A 17,418-nucleotide genomic window follows, 5' to 3' on the forward strand; every position below is an offset into this window, starting at 1 on the left:
GCTGCGGGGGAATTTCCAGGTCAGAGGCTAACCACCCTTTCAACGCCTGTTTTTTGCACCGAGAGTGTAAAAAGTCAAGCTGGAAACGTGGTGCATAAGGGCAGCAGTTCGCAGCTCTCCTTAAATGAGTCGTCACTTCCTCATGTGTATTTTCAGCTACTCAGCAGAGCTGGTGAAGTGTCTCGAGTGCTTTGTTTCTGCCAGTCAGAAAGAAGGAGTACACACAGATGCCTTTTAAGGACATTCAAGAATATACTGGTGTAAAAAAAAAAAAAAAAAAAAGAGGAAAAACACACAAAAAGGTTCTATAAATAATTGTGGCTAGTTCTGTGAACTGGTGTTAGACGTGTGTTTAATTGCACAGTTAAAAAATCAAAACCACAAAACGCCAAACTATTTATTTTAAAGACTATATACTTTTGGCTTTAATAAAATGGAGTAGGTTTGGTTTTATTAGTTTGCCAAGGCCACAGAAAATTTAGATGACTTTAGTTCCAGGTAATCCTCATTTCAGTTCGAGTCTTTCCGTTCAGGTAAGTCTTCTTCAGTTAAAATAAATTATTTCAAGATAACAAAATAGAATATAAAATATGAGCTAAGCAGCTGTGTGTTTATATCAACCACATCTGGTTTACCTCAGTTATCTTTTAGTTTCTTTAAAATTATTTTTTCTCCTCTCTTGAGTTGGAACAGAGAAATTTTGCACCTCATTAGTCTTGAATACTTATGTTAAAGTTGTTACTCTCTGGTGTCAGTGACTCAGAATCGTTCTGATTCACCTTTGATAGGATTCATACCTCGAACTGAGTTCTCACCTAAGGCCAGCTGAGAAAGGGACCCTGCTGTGCCAAAGACTGTGCAGACAGAGACAGGATTTCTGCTCCAAAGAGCTCATAATTAGCTGCATTCACACATGCAATGAGCAGAACTCCAGCCTTCTCAGCCACAGGCATCTGAGAACTCCAAAACTGGTGATATCACACCGGAGACACTTTTCAGCAGGGTATTTTGGGGGTATATTCACCTCCTGGGAAAGGGAGATTGGGCCTATATGTCAAAATAAGCCGTTCAGCTCCAAGCCTCTTGCAGCCTGGAGTGTAGATGAGCGCTGCTGTAAGTCACATGGAGGAGACACAGCTGATGCTTTTCACTTCCCAGTTATTACTCAGCATTTCAGTTACATTGTACTGCAGAACTCTGGCCTTTGCAAAAGAGGTCACATCGGAGTCAAAAGAGTTAAATTATAAAAGACCCTTTCCGTGTTTTAGGGTCTGAACACAAAAGTCATTTCAACTCTTTTAAGGCCATTAGGCTCAGTGTTTCCTGTTTTGATGGGCGCATGAAGTTTCACAAGCCATCTGCAGGTGAAATCCTGCAGTAATGTTACTTGATTAAACTAGTGGTAGGCTCAGCCCACTGATCATCTGTAGGGTGACCTCAGCACAAAATTCCTTTGACTTTAAAAGGTATAGTCTAAACCTACCCCTGATGCCCTTTTATATCCCTGCTGTTCAGCTCTGCTTGTAACTGGCTGCTGTAGGAGCTGTAACTTCACAGCTTCTCACCTGATTTGTCTTCGGGTTTTTATGGGATGGCCATATAAGGGTAAAAGAAAGTCTGATTCGCACCCGAACTGAGTCCTTAGGTAGTCACAAAGGAAGTTCTGGGTTTTGCAAGTCTTTGTACTTCCCTTTACAAACCCTTCTGCCTGCTGGCAACCAACTCTGCTAGAAAAGGAGAAAGGGTGCAGTGAAAAGACGAATCTGATTATTTGGGTTGGAACTAGGTGATTTTTAGGGTCGCCTCCAAACCATTCTCTGACTCTGTGATTATGGGTAGATATTAGAACATGCAATATTTTAGAAAATGTACTTACAGGTGGGATAACATTAATATAAACCACAGCCAATTCAACAAGGCAAACAATCCTTAACAAGAGAACCTTTTCCACCAAATATGCAACCTCTGATGCTGAGAAACCCTACACAGCCCCTTTTGTTTATTTTCTGCTTAACCCAGGCCTAGTTTGAATGAAATACCAGATTACTTACTGCATTACCCAACTCTTGTTTTGTTTGCAAAGGTTTGTAATCTGTGTTTGGTGAAAACTGTAAAGTACAATAAGCCTGTAACTGAGTAAAGGAGTCAAATGGTAGAAATCTGAGTATCAACAGTCTTTGGGTTTGCTTCTTTTTTTTTTTTTTTTTTTTTTTTTTTTTGGTTGGTTGGTTTAATTTTGGTTTTTGTTTTTGTTTTTGTTTTTTTGTTTGATTTTTTTTTTAATTTACAGTCTGCTTTCTATGAAGGAGTTTTAGAATTTATTGAGGGGATTTTTTCCAATGAGGAAGTCTTCCATAGAAAATATGTAACTTTAGCTGTTTCCATATATAGTACTGCAGGACGGAAAGCAGAGATCCTCTTGCTGCAGATGGAAACAGGAGGTCTCATTTCCTCAGAACACAGCTTAACTCCATCTATTTCAGTTGTAATGTGGGCAGCACTACACACAATAACACTGTGGCCCAGACTTTTTGTTCTGTTTGTGAGCATGGCTCACCTCACAGGGTGTTATCACAATTGTGTCCTTGGGGTCAGAGTGTTTGGTCCGCTGACCCCAAACCCTGGAAGCGCCATCAGAAACAATGAGGTGGAAACAGTGAAAAACATCAAACCATTTCAGAGCACTCTGTGTGGCAAACAAAAACATGTTTGTGAGATGGGAAAGTTCTGGTAACATTCCTGAACTCATTTTCACTCTTGTTCACGTCTTTAATGCATGCAGACTCTTTCTCCAAACAGTGGGAGAAAACCCCTTGAAACATCCTAGATTTGTGAGGGAAGACTTTTTCAGCAGGGCAGCTGTGTTTCTTGGCACTGTGCACTGTTGACACCCACCATGTAACAAGAAACTAGTGTTTTGTCCTCTCTTGTATGGAAAACCTTTAAGTTTTGAAAATAAGTGATGGAAACATGATCATGGCTTGTGATGTCAAGAGCCATTGAGTAAACAAATAAATTTCTTGCAGTTTCAGGGGTTTGTACAAGTGGAATTGCCCTGCTTTGTTACTTGCAGCTCATTTTCCCACACAGCTTCTTCCCTTCCACCTGGGCTGGATTTGATCTATTCATTCTTCGTTTGTTGTTGTTGTTCATGCAGCACAGTTTCTTTTCCACCATAACTAATTTTTTTTACTGCTTCCCATATTTCTGTCCAGGTGTGGAGTGTGTCTTTCAGAGTCCAAAGTCTTTGGTTTACCTTTCACAGAGCAGCCCAGAGCTCACGATGGGATGGTTGTTGCCCAAAACAAAACCAGTGCAGGTTGTGGGAGCACCCAGTTGTTTCTGACTGCTCAGTGCTGGGATCTCTGCTGCAAGAGTATCCAGGAAAAGGTGAGATACCAGATTAAAGTGTGGGAGATGAAGCTGTTCCTGCCTCATGCCTTTCCCAGGGGTGTATGTGTGTGTATATATATATATATATATATATATATATATACACTATATATAGTATGCAGTCATGTCCTCGTACATCTCAGCATTGCCAAATTGCTCCAATAAGTTCCAGGCTGTTTTTTTCCAAAACTTTGGGCTATAAAAGCCTGGTTCTGGAGCAGCTTCCTGTGTGATCCAGCAGCACTGCCTGCTGGAGCCATGAGGTGTGGGAGGAAGTTAGGGCAATAAACTGTTTCCATCTCAGTGTTTATTCCACATGTGGGTACTCCAGTACCTTCATAAAACACGTGTGGCAGAAGTGTCCCCCACAGATGCTCTCCAGAGCAGAACACAGCAGCTTTTTCTGTGTTTTCTGTTTTCAAGTTGTACTTTATCACAGGAGAGTGAAACCATCATTATCAACAAGCAATCTTAAACTGCAAATCCAGCTCTTCTCCCCAGTACAAAGAGCTGTTAAAGGTCAGTCTGGCTCTTTTCAGCTTGGGCCTAATTAGGCGTTGCAAACAAGCAAGAGGATAACCTGTGCTTTTAAACTAAGGTACCAGTGAGATTGAGATAGTAACAGAGAGCTGGGACAGCTTTGAAGGGCTGCCTGAAAATCATCTGCTGCTAGAGGTGACTCAGAGCATGTGTCCCCAGACAGGGCTCAAGTTGCAGTTTAAAGCAGCAATTTCCAGCACTAAACAGAAAATATGTCACAGGAGATGAGAGTCCAAGCCAAGTCCACCTTTAGGTAGGGCTGTGTGCTGGCAGCTGGTGTGGGGAAGGGGAGATTCACGGTGGTGGGAAAAGAAGGTGAAGTGGTGAAAAAACCCTTTTTTTTTTTTCCCCAAGGTCTGTCCTTGTCTTGCTCTATGGCCTCAGGCAGGTTTGTTGTTCACTTGTACATCTGTCCACACAAATACTGAAAGAGTACATGGTGTAATGGCCCTGATTTTATTGCAGTGCTGTAGCAACTTGCTTTCTAACACAGGGAGGAAAAATAACAGCATTGTTTCTGCAAGCACCCCTGGAGCCACACTTTATGCCCATCCTAGGGAAAGAATCTCCCTCCCTTAGGTACCTCCTTTCAGAGGCAGTGCCAAGCTTTGAAGCTGCACAGAATAAAACTGGTTCCAGTGGCTTGAGGTGCATCAAAAAACCCCTCACACTCAAAAGCAGCCACAAGTCTGGCAGAGTGAGGCCACCACCAAAAGTGGGTGTCACACGATACCTTCTGCCACTCAGGAAGAGCAGGCTGTTTCTATGGCTACTACTGCCTTTCTCTCAAATGCATGAACCACTGGTGCTGATGAGATCATATTGTATTATAGAAAAAAAAAAATTACATACTGCTTTACACTGCAGCATTTGTTGAGCTAGTAAATACCTGACTTGTTATGATAAAGACATTTTCCACCTAACGTATTTTTATAAAAGGGTAGGATTTTCCTCATCTCTGATTTATAAATGCATCCATTTTGGCCTCGAAAATCCTTGTTCTGGTTTCCATGACAACAGGTCTGATTTTTGAGACTATTTCTTCCCCTTACTTCATCTCGGGTGGGGAAGAGTTGCTGTCCCCTTCCAGTAACCGTGCAATGGGCAAACAAAATGGTTGTCTTGGAGGAAAAATCTTCAGACTTGAAACCAGAAACTTCAGCCAGTTTTTTGAAACACAAGTGAGAAATGCACGAAAAGAATGGCACTGCTAACCTAGCACAGGTTTGAGTCAGATTTTTTGTATATGAAAAGTCAAGTCCATATGTAATTCCAGGAAATTTTAGTCATATACCACCCAGTCATGTACTTAACAAACTGCTCTGGTATCCCTGAATAGCTCCGTGTTGGCACACAGCAAAATAACCAGACAAAGAGGATCCAGCCAGTCTGTTCATATTGTCACTTTACAGATTAATTAGTACTGAATGCACTTTATTATTTGAAATACACTCTCACCAGCTCTATTTTTTCCCTCAAGACATCCTGTTTTCAGTACTGAACTGCTAGGACTGTCTTTCACAGATCATTCATGGCTAAGACGTATTCCTTCAATGTGGAACAGTGCATTTGAGACCATGGGTAGTAAAGGCGCCATAAATAATCCACAGCTGCTCGTCTGGGAGCTTTTCAGTGGATTTTGCACTTTTAACATTTTCAGGAAAAATGAAGATAGACAGCTGCTAGTATTCTATGGCTGAAGTGGTTTAGCAATTGCTCTTCTAAAATGACAAAAAGGCCTTTTTTGCAAACTCCTCAGAAAATCCCTGGAGAGGTCTTGGTTCCCTTTCCCTGCAGAGAAGAAGCACAATGTACCTGTACCCTTTTGGGTAATAAGTACCTTCAGATGTGCTGTCCACTCAGCTTTCAGATGAAACTTGTCTCTTTTATTTACTGCAGAGTTTTCTTAATTTATGTGGGTAAAAGGCATTATTACCACAGTGTTTAAAGTATCATTGTATTATGGCATTATAATCTCATTTGAGGTGGCAGCAGCTTGGTATATCATCTACCCATTCCTTAAACTAGTGAGGGGTTGCTCCCAGTATCTAATCCAAGAGCTGGGGATTCCAGCCCATCTTTTGAAGCAGAAATCCAAGAGTAGGTCAGGTATTCTCCATTAAGACAGAAGGCAGGAGTATCTTGTTCGGGGTGTTTTATCCGCTCCATTGTAACCTGTCTGTAATTTATGTTAGAGGCTGCTCTGTGACTCTGCTGTCCCCACCTGTGCAGTCCCTGACACATCTCGGGGTAAAGTGAGATTATTGTTGAAAGCCAAGAGCAGTTAGGAGTGAATCAATACCAGGGACAACACGAAAGTGATTCAGTGATTGCCTTAAATAACCACGCACAGGTTTTGCCTTCTGTCATGACTAAAACATGCTGCCCATGCTGAGTCCCCTGGGGACAATGAAGTCACAGCAGCACCATTTCAGCTGTGCAGCCAACTAGAGACAATATAAGCATCCTCCTTTTCTGTGCCCTACCGTGACATGCAAGGGATTAAAATGTGAGTCACCTGCTGAAAAAATTCTGATCCCGAGGCAGTAGGATGGCTCTTAAGAAAGGTTTTGCATTCTGCAAATATTAATTATAAGTGGTGGAGAAAGCAGACACGACTGAAAACAGTGAGAGCTATGCAATTCCATCCGCACTTTTAACTTTTCAGATGTCAACGTTTCTATCTAAGCTGCTCTCACACTTAAAATGCTTCACTGGTTTTATAACCCATTGGAAAATTAATTTTTACCTTTCTGGGTTTTTTCATTTCTTGTGGTACAACTTGTTGTGATATTGCCCCCACAAAAGTGTTGTGTTGAAATCCTAAATTTTGTTTGTAGTGCTGTCTGAATGGTCCTGCAAATAATTAATTGATTCCTGCTTTTCATATAGCCCAGAGCAAATTTAGAGGAAATAAATGTAACATGAGTTAGTCATCCTTAAATAATCTCAAAGCAGGAGTCCTACATTAACAGCAGGCTGATAATAAGCTGTGCAGTGCTATCTCCAGTGAAGCTTTGCTCGTGACTTCAAATAAATTGATGACCTGTCATTTATTTGTTTGTTTGCTTTTTCTCAGCGGGTGAATTTACTGTCTTCTTGCTGAAGTATTAATTATTCTTGCAGAATTGGATTGTACTGGTTTAGGATTATGCATGTAGAGGCTAAGGTGGTTTGAGACATGATGCAAATTAATAAGACACCAACTCTGTTAAGACACCTGTGATAGGTTTTTTTTTTTTTTGTACTAGACATAAATATTATGTTACAGGAACAGCAAAGAATGGGATTAAAAAGAATCAGCAGACCTGATCTAACCATTTAATTTTCTCTTTTTTGCAGGCTTCTGCTGCTGACCATCTGCAGCTGCTGTCGGTCAGGCATTGATCTGGCCTCTGAGGGACAGAAATCCATTCTGTCCCCTGCCTGGTCATTCAAGGCTTTTTATCCTGGCATTTAAATTGGATTTTATTCAATTTTATTTAAATCCACTGTATCAACACTTAATGAACAGAAGCCCTCCCACTCTGCTCTGTGGCATCCCATTGTATACCAGCTTTTTATTCTTGTGTGTGTGCTATACATATTCATGTCTCTTAATCTTTCACACTAATATACATTTCCCTTTCCCATTCTTTTTCTCTTCTTGATTGTCATTAAATACCTGGATGATACTTAAATGTCAGAAAAGCCCTGAGAAATGCCACATACTGGAGAAAAAATAGTTTATGTTTAAAAAGCCCTGAGCATGGGAATATCTGCTTTCCAGGCTGAAGGACTGTTCTGACCAGCTCTGAAAAAAAAAAAAAAAAAAGAGATCTCTTGAGAGAAATAGATTTATGTTGCTGGTGGTGCTTTGATTTTGAACTTTGATATTGAAATTGGAGGTTCAGAAATGAATCCTGTCTTCTCTCTAGTTCATCTCTGCCCTGACATGATAATGGGTCACTTGGAACAATCAGCTGGCTTCATTAATTATTAATCCTAACACATGGCAAAAACAATCTGGAGATTTTCTGGATGTGTGGGGGTCTGTTGATGGAAATGCAAAGGGGACAATTACCAGTCTGAAAATAAATGAAGGTGGCAAGTGCCAACGATGAGGGGGAATCAGGAGGCTTAGGTATAGCTGGAAGAATTAGAAGATATTTTATCTTACAGTCAGATTTATATCTTATGTTACATTAAAGTGAATATTCCTACAGCAGGGCGTGTAGTTCACATGAGGATTGGGTTACTTGGCTGCGCTGTGATCTATGCAGGTATGCATTTATAAACTTCCACAAGAATTTTGATACTTGCTGAGTGCATAGGAAAAGCAGTGAGCTGTTCACTCTTAGGAATTGATACCCAGTCAAGCAACAATACAACTCTCATCCATGCATTGTAGTAGCTTCTTGGGCATTTATGCTGAGGGGAGAAAACAGAAGTCTTGAAGCATGGAGTAAGAGCTGCTACCTAGCATGAATGCTGCTTGAAGGTGACTTTTAATCTACCCAGACCTAGGTAGCCTAATGAATAACAATACTCATTGCCACTGCAGGAAGGGAACTGTGTGTATTTGCCCCAAAGTGTGATGAAATGAGAGGGTTTTTTTTCCCTATGACCTCTCTCTCTGTTTGCTGCACCAGAACAGGAGCTTGTGTTCTGCTGGTTTCAGAGGGGCTCTCTGTACGCTTCCTTTCTGTCAATAAAACATTGATCAGGTTTGTGCACAATAACATCTTATTTTAATATCTTAAAGAACACTTCCTGGGCGAGTGGTGTGTTCCAAACCCCTGCCTGCTCTGTGATGCATTGCTGAGGTCTGCTGCTCTCCTCTGGATGTTGTCTGGATTCAGCTCCCAGGTGAGCTCTCCCTCCCAACAGCCACAGGCCCCCGTGGCAGTGGAGCCATCTGTGACAGCTCCAGATAGCTCATCCCAGGTTTTTCCTGCATTATCCAGCTGCAATGGCAGTGGAAGGCAAGGATAGAAAGGTTAACAACTCCCCCTGTCACCCCCAAATTGCTGAGGAGGCCTGGCAAACCACAAAGGGCTTTCTCCTGCTTAGGCTGCCACAGCTCAAGCAGTGCCAGGGATTAATGGAGCTCCAGACTGTCTGATGGAGTTTTTCCCACAGAGCAAAATATTAACTAAGTCAATTGATTGCATTTTCATTTCTTGAGGGAGGTGCAGCCCACACATCCCATTGTGTGTGAGCACAGACAGTCTGCTGAAGCAATATTGTGTTATCTCACGGGTGCTTTGTGCTGCGTCTCCAGCCCTTGCCTCTGCTGTAAAAGGAAATGGAAATTCTTGCTCACAAGACCTATCTGACAAAGAAATAAATTCTTGTGAAGTCAGTGTCCCAAACTTAGGAAATTACAGTATCTGCTGCAGCAAAATGCTGTGATAAACCCCCATCCATCTGGAATGTTTCCATAATCCACTACAGATTGCCAATTAATTGCATACTTAGTTCTATGTAATAAGGACAGATAATAGGCTGTATTAGTGTAAGTCCCTCAGGGGCAGTGGAAATACATCACAATATTCCTAAATAGTGTATTTTTATTAAAGCTATGCCTGCAAGCTCCTGTCTGGTACCAGAAACCTATTGTGTGGGGAGTTGTACATGTAATGAAAGGCCAGATTTACAGCACACACTCCTATTAAGTGAAGCACTTAATTGCTTACTTCAAGTACCAGTTCAAATAAACTGATCTCATCTATTTTCTAATTAAATAGGGGAAATTACAGTTTGGCTGGTTGGAACACAAGGTTTTTAAACCCTCTTCAAGAGCAGAAGGAACTCTAAACAGTTATGCTGTTAAGATTAAAATGAGACTGAAATCACAGAAAGATCCTTGAACAATACCATGTGAAATATTTAGGATTTTGCACACATAAATGAATCTTTTTTTTTTCCTATGAATTGAACCAATTACATAATGAGAAGTCATAGGTTTTAAATAAACACGTATAATTAATTTTATTTGGATTAATTGAGTTTTTCTGTGCTCCACTGAACAACATTACCTTTTTCTGCTCACAGGAGATTTAATATTTTACAGCAGCGTTTCTGAGAAGCAACTTGGTAAACAGCAATTGTTCTCCAGAGGATAAAAAATGGGAAAATTGGTTTCAAAATTGAGTCAGATTGTCACAGAATTATTAGGGCCTAAGGAAATTATGCATCTTTATTTCATTTATTGCTACACTTAGTTAATCTTGCATATCTGTGACAACCACAAGAGAGTTGTGTACTTTTTCAGTTTAAAGTTTTCTGAGCTTTTTGAGTGTGTGTTGTATAACTGCAATATTTTAGTACCCAAAGTCCTGCTGCTGGGTATAGCTCTGTACCTCCATGTGAAAATCACTGCTGTAGAACCAGGGATGGATACAGAGTGTTCATTTGAACTGGAATTACCTCAGGAAGTCTTGGATGGCTCTGGAATGCCTGGGAGGGCTCCCACTGAAATGCCTGTGCCTGTTACCTGTCCCAAAAACTACCTGATGGTTTTCATGTTGATTTTTAACACGTTCTCCTGTGTGTGAGTTTTTCAGAAAGGAGAAAGCTGAGCACGTTTAGAACGGTTTGCTGCTATCAAGAACCATTTTGTCTTTGCTGTTTGCTTCTCCTGATGTTGTCACATGACTGATGAAGCAAAAATTCACTCCTGAACCACTGCTCGTGAGAAGAGGCAGAATGAAGCTGAGCCTCCCTGCCTCCTCGTGTATTATACATGTGAAAGTCATGACTATTTCATAGGATTTCACACTCTAAAAATAATATCCCCATGACCCAGGGCCTCTGGATATTCCTCGTAGCAGGCACCACGTGAATTAATCACTCAGCTCCACTTTTGTGCCATAGACTCGGTTTAGCCAATTCCCAGGAGGGCCAGGCATTGCATTTGCTGGTTCCAGCAAGGGATATGTTATTTATTACCCCTGGAAACATGAAGCACTCACGTCCACAGGGAGGGTCAGCTTCCATTTAGCCTCCCCCAAGCCCATGTGCAATAGACATTATTATTTCAGACTAATTTAGCTTTGTTATGCTGCAAGGGAGAATTTACTTCAGTAGATTACAACTAGATGGATGTTTTCCTCTCTCTTAAATGCAGGGTTTGGGGTTTTTTTGCTGTTCTGAAATGGGTTTTATACTATCAAACTAGAGAACCTCATTCCTGTAATCTAATCAATGTTAATATGGAGAGCAGTTGTTACTAACCAAATAGAAATCTGCCACTGTCTCTTTCCTGTCCTGATAAGACTCTTTCCTTTTAGCTGAAAACCATCTGGGAAGTGTCTGTGTCATGTGCAGGCACTTGCCTGCCTTGATAAAAGGTAGAGAAAATACTGATTAGAGCCATTTGATCTGGCTTGGAATTAAAGTGCCTATAGAAACTCCCTCCCACAGTGCAAGATAAAACTGCTGGTAACACGTAACAGATCTCAGGAAGCTTTCTTACACCTTCAAATAGGAGGGCAAGGCTTCCTGAATCTAAAATCTGAATTTTACAACAGAATTCTACCACAGTTTCTCTGTGCTAGAGAGAACTTGTTCCTAGATAGTATTTTATTTTTTTTTAATTAACAAAAAACTTTTCTGTTTTTCTGTCCCAACTGAGCAATAATAAGAACTGACAAACCCTTTTTGTGTGTGTGTGGAGATCTGCTCTGTATTTAGCAAACAACACTCCTCTCCCCCCCAGCTCTGCAAACACACTCTTGTAAATCTGAATCAAAACCCATTCAGGACATTTCATTTTAAGTGGTTTCATCTTACTGTAATTACCAAGTCATGTGAGGAGTAGAGAAACAATTGTCTGCACAACAATGGAGATGAAATAAAGATAGCCTCTAATTAATTCCATCTAGGTTATAATTAATTTTGACTGAGTTGCTCAGGACAATATCCGTAAGTCTCACAGGCTGCTCTAAAAGGGGGCTGATCACCAGCTGCTGCTCTTTGATTTTCAGAGCAGATGGGGCTATTTCCAGCTATTGCTTAAAAGGAAATGATGAGGAGGAGGGTGGGGAGTGATTGATTGGCTTTGAGCAGGCCCTGGGGTGAGATTGCTGAAGGAAATGCTGTGTCTGAAAACTAGACCCTGATAAGGTCTTTCAAAGATTCTGGAGATGTTTTGGTTTAATTTATCTTTAGCTTTGTAAGAGCCACTTTTTTCTTTATTAACAAAAGCTGTGATCAGTGATGGGATGCCATGTCAGTAAATCTTTCATTATATGCTATGTATTAAGTAGCATATAAGCATATTAATTAAGCATATTAATAAGTATATAAGGCTTTGGGTCACATTGTTGATAAAGGTGATGATGGATACAAATATGAATGTTTCTAGTCCTTGCCAATTTGTAGAAACAGAAGATGAAAAATATCAGTTTAGATTGTTACTCTAGTTCTGTCAGCTGAGAATTTTTCCCTACCTCATTATGCAAGAAGCTTTGGTAAATAATGCATTAAAATTAATTTGAGAAATTCTGCCACTTCCTTTGTTTGCTGCCAAACTGCAAAATTCTCAGATGGATTTGTTGTTAGAAATTATTCACAATGTCTGGAATAAATAAGTCCTAGTTTGCTGGTAGACTGTACCCATTAGGAGCAATGGATTTACCAGTGTGGCAGTTTCTCAGACACCACAGTATTTAGGGTTTCTGACTGGAGAGCATCCAGAACTCCCTAATACCTTGCATGAGCTTAGTTCTAAATGAAAAAGGTTAAAATAAAGGTTAGAAACCAACATTGTCTGACTACTTCTAGTAAAACACTTGTGTAAAAAGAGAGCAGATACGTGACAACTTCAGAGCTAAAGTTTGCAAAGCTCAGGAGCACCACATGAAATTGTTAGTGATGAGGGAAAAGTCAAAATTATTTTCATGTTATATATTTCAATGGGAATAAATAGGAAAGGTGGGGATTTAAATGTTAAATAGTGGTGTATCAAATGTGTTTTCTAGGAATTTCATGTTCAGTCTGTATTTTCCTGGGCTAAATCTTCTGCTTGCTATCATTTTGTTTTGCTGCATTTTCATTGCTGTAGTGTACACACCATCCTACTAATTGCTGAAGACCAGTGCCATGTGCTTTTCCAGGTGAAAACCCCACAGAAAGCAGTGTTTAAAATCTTAAATGAAGTTCCTGTTCATATGCAAGAAAAGAAATTAAATGAGCAATCTCTGTCTTATACTGGGGTTTGAAACTGGTACAAAATGCTTTCACCAGTAATGATTTTACTGTCAATGTGTGGCTCCAATCCAAACCAGTTCTTGTTTCCTGTTTAGTCTGAGGGAGACAAGTCACAGCTCTGTTTTTGGGAAAGCACTGGTGGGGTGTGTGGAAACACTGCCTGTGTTATCTGTTTGTGTTACCTTGAATGTGGTGGTTGTTGAATCTCTTTTGTATTTTTTTTTATCCTTTTATTCTTTTGTTTGCCCTACAAGTAATTTTCTGAACCCAATGAGGTCATTATAATGCTTTAATCTGCCTTTTCCATTATAGAAGCCACAGAGTTTCACCTAATAATCCTTGTATTGAGCCAAATAATCATGTTCCAATTGTAAATTCTCTTTTTTTGCCCTTTAACACAGGTGCCCTCAAACTCCTTGGTTTTCCCAAGTGTATTTTATTAATTGTAGGCATGTCAGGGTAACCCTTGACACTGGCTATGTGGTTCACTTGCTCAGTATCACTGCTGATTTCTCAGGGAAGAGGCATGGCTCATCTCCTCTAGAAAGCTGCTAAAATCTAGATTAATCTATGTCTGTGTTTTGAAATAAATTAAGACTGCAAATAAGTTTTTTTTCCCCACTTCATTTGTGTCTTTTAAGCAAAGCTTTGCTTCCCTTGCTTGCAGTTTTAGGCCCTGTAAAGCACTGTAGGGCAGCTTCCCTGCTCTCCTGCAATTCCCAGCCTGCCTGGACAACAGGAACATTTTGTTTCCTGAGACACCAATGTGCTGAATCAGTGGAGTCGTGGTTTTCAGCCTAATATCTGTCCCCATTAGAGTGGGCAAGTAATTCAGCTTTTTGTCTAAAATGAGAACTTTTTAAGTGACTCACTCATTTGTTCCATTCCTTCAAAGAATTCCATGCTGGCAAAATCTCCCATGGAAAGTCCAAGAGAAAATTCAAGAAAGATCTGCAGTTTTCAGAGTTTTGCATTACTTGCTTCTGGCTTACTCAGGTATGTTGTTCAATTGCTAATTCTTTTTTATCTATTCTTGGAGGAGAAATCCCTCTCCATGTACTAACAAATGGTCAGACATGCCCATGACTCATTGCTGAACAGACACAGGAGGCCTGTCCTTTCCAAGGTTTCCAAGATATTTCCTTGTTAAACTCTTTGGCAGAAAAAAGAGGGATAAAAGAACCCACATGGAGCCCTGAGATGCCTCCCTGACAGTTCTCAGTGCTGATACAGTTTGTGCATCAGGTTGGGATAGAAAACCTTAGTTTAAAGGGCTTTATGGAGATGTGTTAATGTTCTAAATATTGCTATGTTGAGAAAGAACAGCTGCATGTGTTTGTGCTGGTTCAAGGCAGGTGGGGGCTCTCTAACTGAACCTTGTGAGGGTACAACAGCTTTCCACAGCCACCCATCATCAGTATTGGTACCTAATTCTGCCTAAAGATTGTGATTTCTGTAGTGATTTTATGACTTTTATTATTTGTTCAGTAATAATGCTGGATTGATGTATTCTTGCCTTCTAGTTTCTTCCTCCAATTTCACTTTTTTCTGGTTTTGTCTTGCTCTTAGTTTTATCAAAGGAATTTGTTATACAGCAAAGTGGATCAGGGAACTGATCAGCTTAAAAATCACCTGCTATTTAAAGCCAGATCAGGCTCCTGACAGGTTCACATCGTGGCCTCCTGGGTACCTATGAGGAGCAAAAGGGTGGTACTACCCTGAGCTGGTGATGTGCTGTGACATCTTTAACCATGTAAATCCATTCTGAGGGTCATGTTTGTGATGTTGGCTGGGCTCTCTGCCCTGAAGAGGGGAAAATACTGCAGCTCTTCTGAAATCTGTGCTAACAGCTGAGCAAAAGGCCAGTCACCCGAAGAGGGAGCACAGCCCTGAGATCAGTCTAGGAAGGGTTGTTTGGTAGGAAGGTGCAGCTCTGTTTAAAGAAACAGTTTTGTTTGGGAAGAGAGTAAATGTAAAATGTCCACCCTCCTCATTTCCACTGAGCTTCTTGTTCTGATTTGCAGCAATGCCAAATGCATGCGGTGCTGGGAGTGGGGTGTGGGAACATCTCTTCTCAGGAATGGATGGTGTGAATTTGTTGTGGGATGACTTTGCTCTAAGCTCGGTAAGGAGCTCGGTCTGGACTGTTGCACTGGGAGGCTCACTGGGTGCTGGACTCTGGGTTGTGGATCCAGCTTGGGATTTCTTTGGTACTGCTCACACAGACTTGCTCCCTCAAAGGAAAAATCTTGGAAGGTGATAAACTGATGGTATGAGGGCAATGATCCCTTTCTGCAGTGCTTTGAGACCAGTTCCTGCACTGAGGAAATTCTTTTTTGGTTCAAAGTTCTTATTCTCACGTATCTGCTCTTTGTTTCCCCCACATTTACATTTTTAAGATCTTATGTGCTCATGTGAACTACTTTTGCCTGTTCTGTTGTTAGAACCACAAAAATGTGGATAAAATTCTGGCCAAAATTTCCAATTTTCTTCTCCTTTGACCTGTTCACAGCCAGTGGTGGAGCTTGGCCTCCAGAGCTGTAGCATTAGGTTGGTGTGGTGAGGGATCTATTAAATTTCACTTTTAAGCTGGTCTCCATCACAAAAGGCTTGGATTCAGGTGTGGGAATGGCTTGCTGTAGGACAGTGATGAATTCCCTCTGTCACCCAGCTGCTTGTTCTGCATCTACTCTGGGAGCTCTCACAGAAACACTGGTTTGACCACAAGGCTTCTAAGGGGAATAGCAGTAATTAATAAGAAATAATAATACAGCTTTAGTTTCTAGTCCTACCAGGATCAGTTTTAAGGGCTTAGGCCAGAATCCTCCAAGGTGATCTTAGTGTGGCTAATTATGAGAGATGATTTACCTCCTGACTTCTTATTCTGGGGGAGTGTGGGGTGTTTAGGGGGAAACTGAGGCACACTGAAGTGACCAAATTTGCTTGAAATGTTGTAGCTAAGAGGAACAGACCAGCAGAACTGAGCAACAGCATGCAGTCTCGTAATATCTCGCTTAGCTCTTCCTTTTTCACTCTTTTTTTGTTTAACACTTGATTAATAAGTTTAGCAAAACAATGGCCTTGCTTTCTTTAGTTCCCTTCTATTCCCTTTGGAGTAATCTACAGAGCTCTAGTGCTTTATGCACTGCAGTTTAAAAATGCACCAGGAAGTCTCATATCCTGTTCTTTCTTCAACTTTCCTTTGAACTGCAACTCAGAAATAATTATAACAGAAATAAGCTGTGTGCATGTCTCTAGAAATGTTTTAGTACAAATGAGACAGTTTCAAAATTACTGGCTATGGAAAAGATTGCAGGTGATTTCTCTGTAGTGAAGATCTTGACCAGCTTGTAAGTTTTGACTATTGATGAGAGATACAGAATGGATTTTTGTCTTTTCCCTGTGATTAATTTTTCACAATTTCCAGATAGTCTGGAAAAGGAACTTAGCCTGATCTCAAAATGCAGAAAGGAGAAGTAGAGAGCCCACACCCTGTTCATGCTCTTTGTAATCAGTGTTGGTTAGTTCCCTCTTGGACACAGAAAACCAGACCAGGATGGTGTTTCAAGCTGCAGACACTGAAACCAAAGGCCTTTTTATGGTGTGCCACTTCTGTCTCCTTTGTCCACTTGAAACAGGTTTTTCCAATATAAGAAGCTTACTTGACCCAGGGTTTAAGGCTATTTTTATCCAGTGTGAAATGTGCATGTAAAGAAAGCCTTTGGAGATAGAGGACAGCACTGTTTGTTTTTCCTCAAGGTCTCCTTTATGCTCCAGAAAGGTATAACTATTTTCTGGAAAACTTAGATAATATTCAGATGTCCTGCACACTCATATTGCTTGGGTCAATTCTTTGAGGGGCGAAGCAGCAGTTAAATATGTAAAATCCTACTGGTGCAGTAATTCAAATGAACTGTAATGTCATTGCTTTGCATGGTCCTGATTTCTATGGAGATTCTGGATCCTTATATCAGAGATCTTACTGAATCCAATCAAATATATGTGGAAATTTCTCCTTCCCTGCCCTGTTTGCAATAATAAGTAAGGGCCCTCCTGTGTTCATCTCACATTAGCTACTAAAATTGTCACTATTTCATTATATATTTAAGTGGAAGATCTTTTTAAAGCACAGCTCCTTAGCACATCTTGGGGGTCAGCACATCCCTTTGTGCTGCTGCTCCCCAGCATGTCTTGGAGGTGTTTATGTAGGTGCCAACTGGTGGGGTCAAGATTCCAGAATTTAAAATACTGGTGCAGAGATGACAGATAGAATTCCACAGACTTTCCCAG

General features: G+C 40.7%; 2 long non-coding RNA genes across 2 annotated transcripts; both read left to right on the forward strand.

Moving 5' to 3' along the window:
- Window positions 1-282: 282 nt before the first annotated feature.
- LOC137481407 (uncharacterized) lies at window positions 283-9,838 on the forward strand. Its single transcript, XR_011003483.1, has 3 exons — window positions 283-533; window positions 3,216-3,390; window positions 7,276-9,838. It is a non-coding gene; the product is annotated as an uncharacterized lncRNA (long non-coding RNA).
- A 518-nt stretch (window positions 9,839-10,356) lies between these two features.
- LOC137481408 (uncharacterized) lies at window positions 10,357-17,090 on the forward strand. The gene is made up of 3 exons (XR_011003484.1): window positions 10,357-12,042; window positions 12,900-14,131; window positions 16,556-17,090. It is a non-coding gene; the product is annotated as an uncharacterized lncRNA (long non-coding RNA).
- Window positions 17,091-17,418: the final 328 nt, after the last annotated feature.

Source organism: Anomalospiza imberbis, chromosome 12 (genome assembly GCF_031753505.1).
Source record: "Anomalospiza imberbis isolate Cuckoo-Finch-1a 21T00152 chromosome 12, ASM3175350v1, whole genome shotgun sequence".
Classification (NCBI taxonomy): domain Eukaryota; kingdom Metazoa; phylum Chordata; class Aves; order Passeriformes; family Viduidae; genus Anomalospiza; species Anomalospiza imberbis.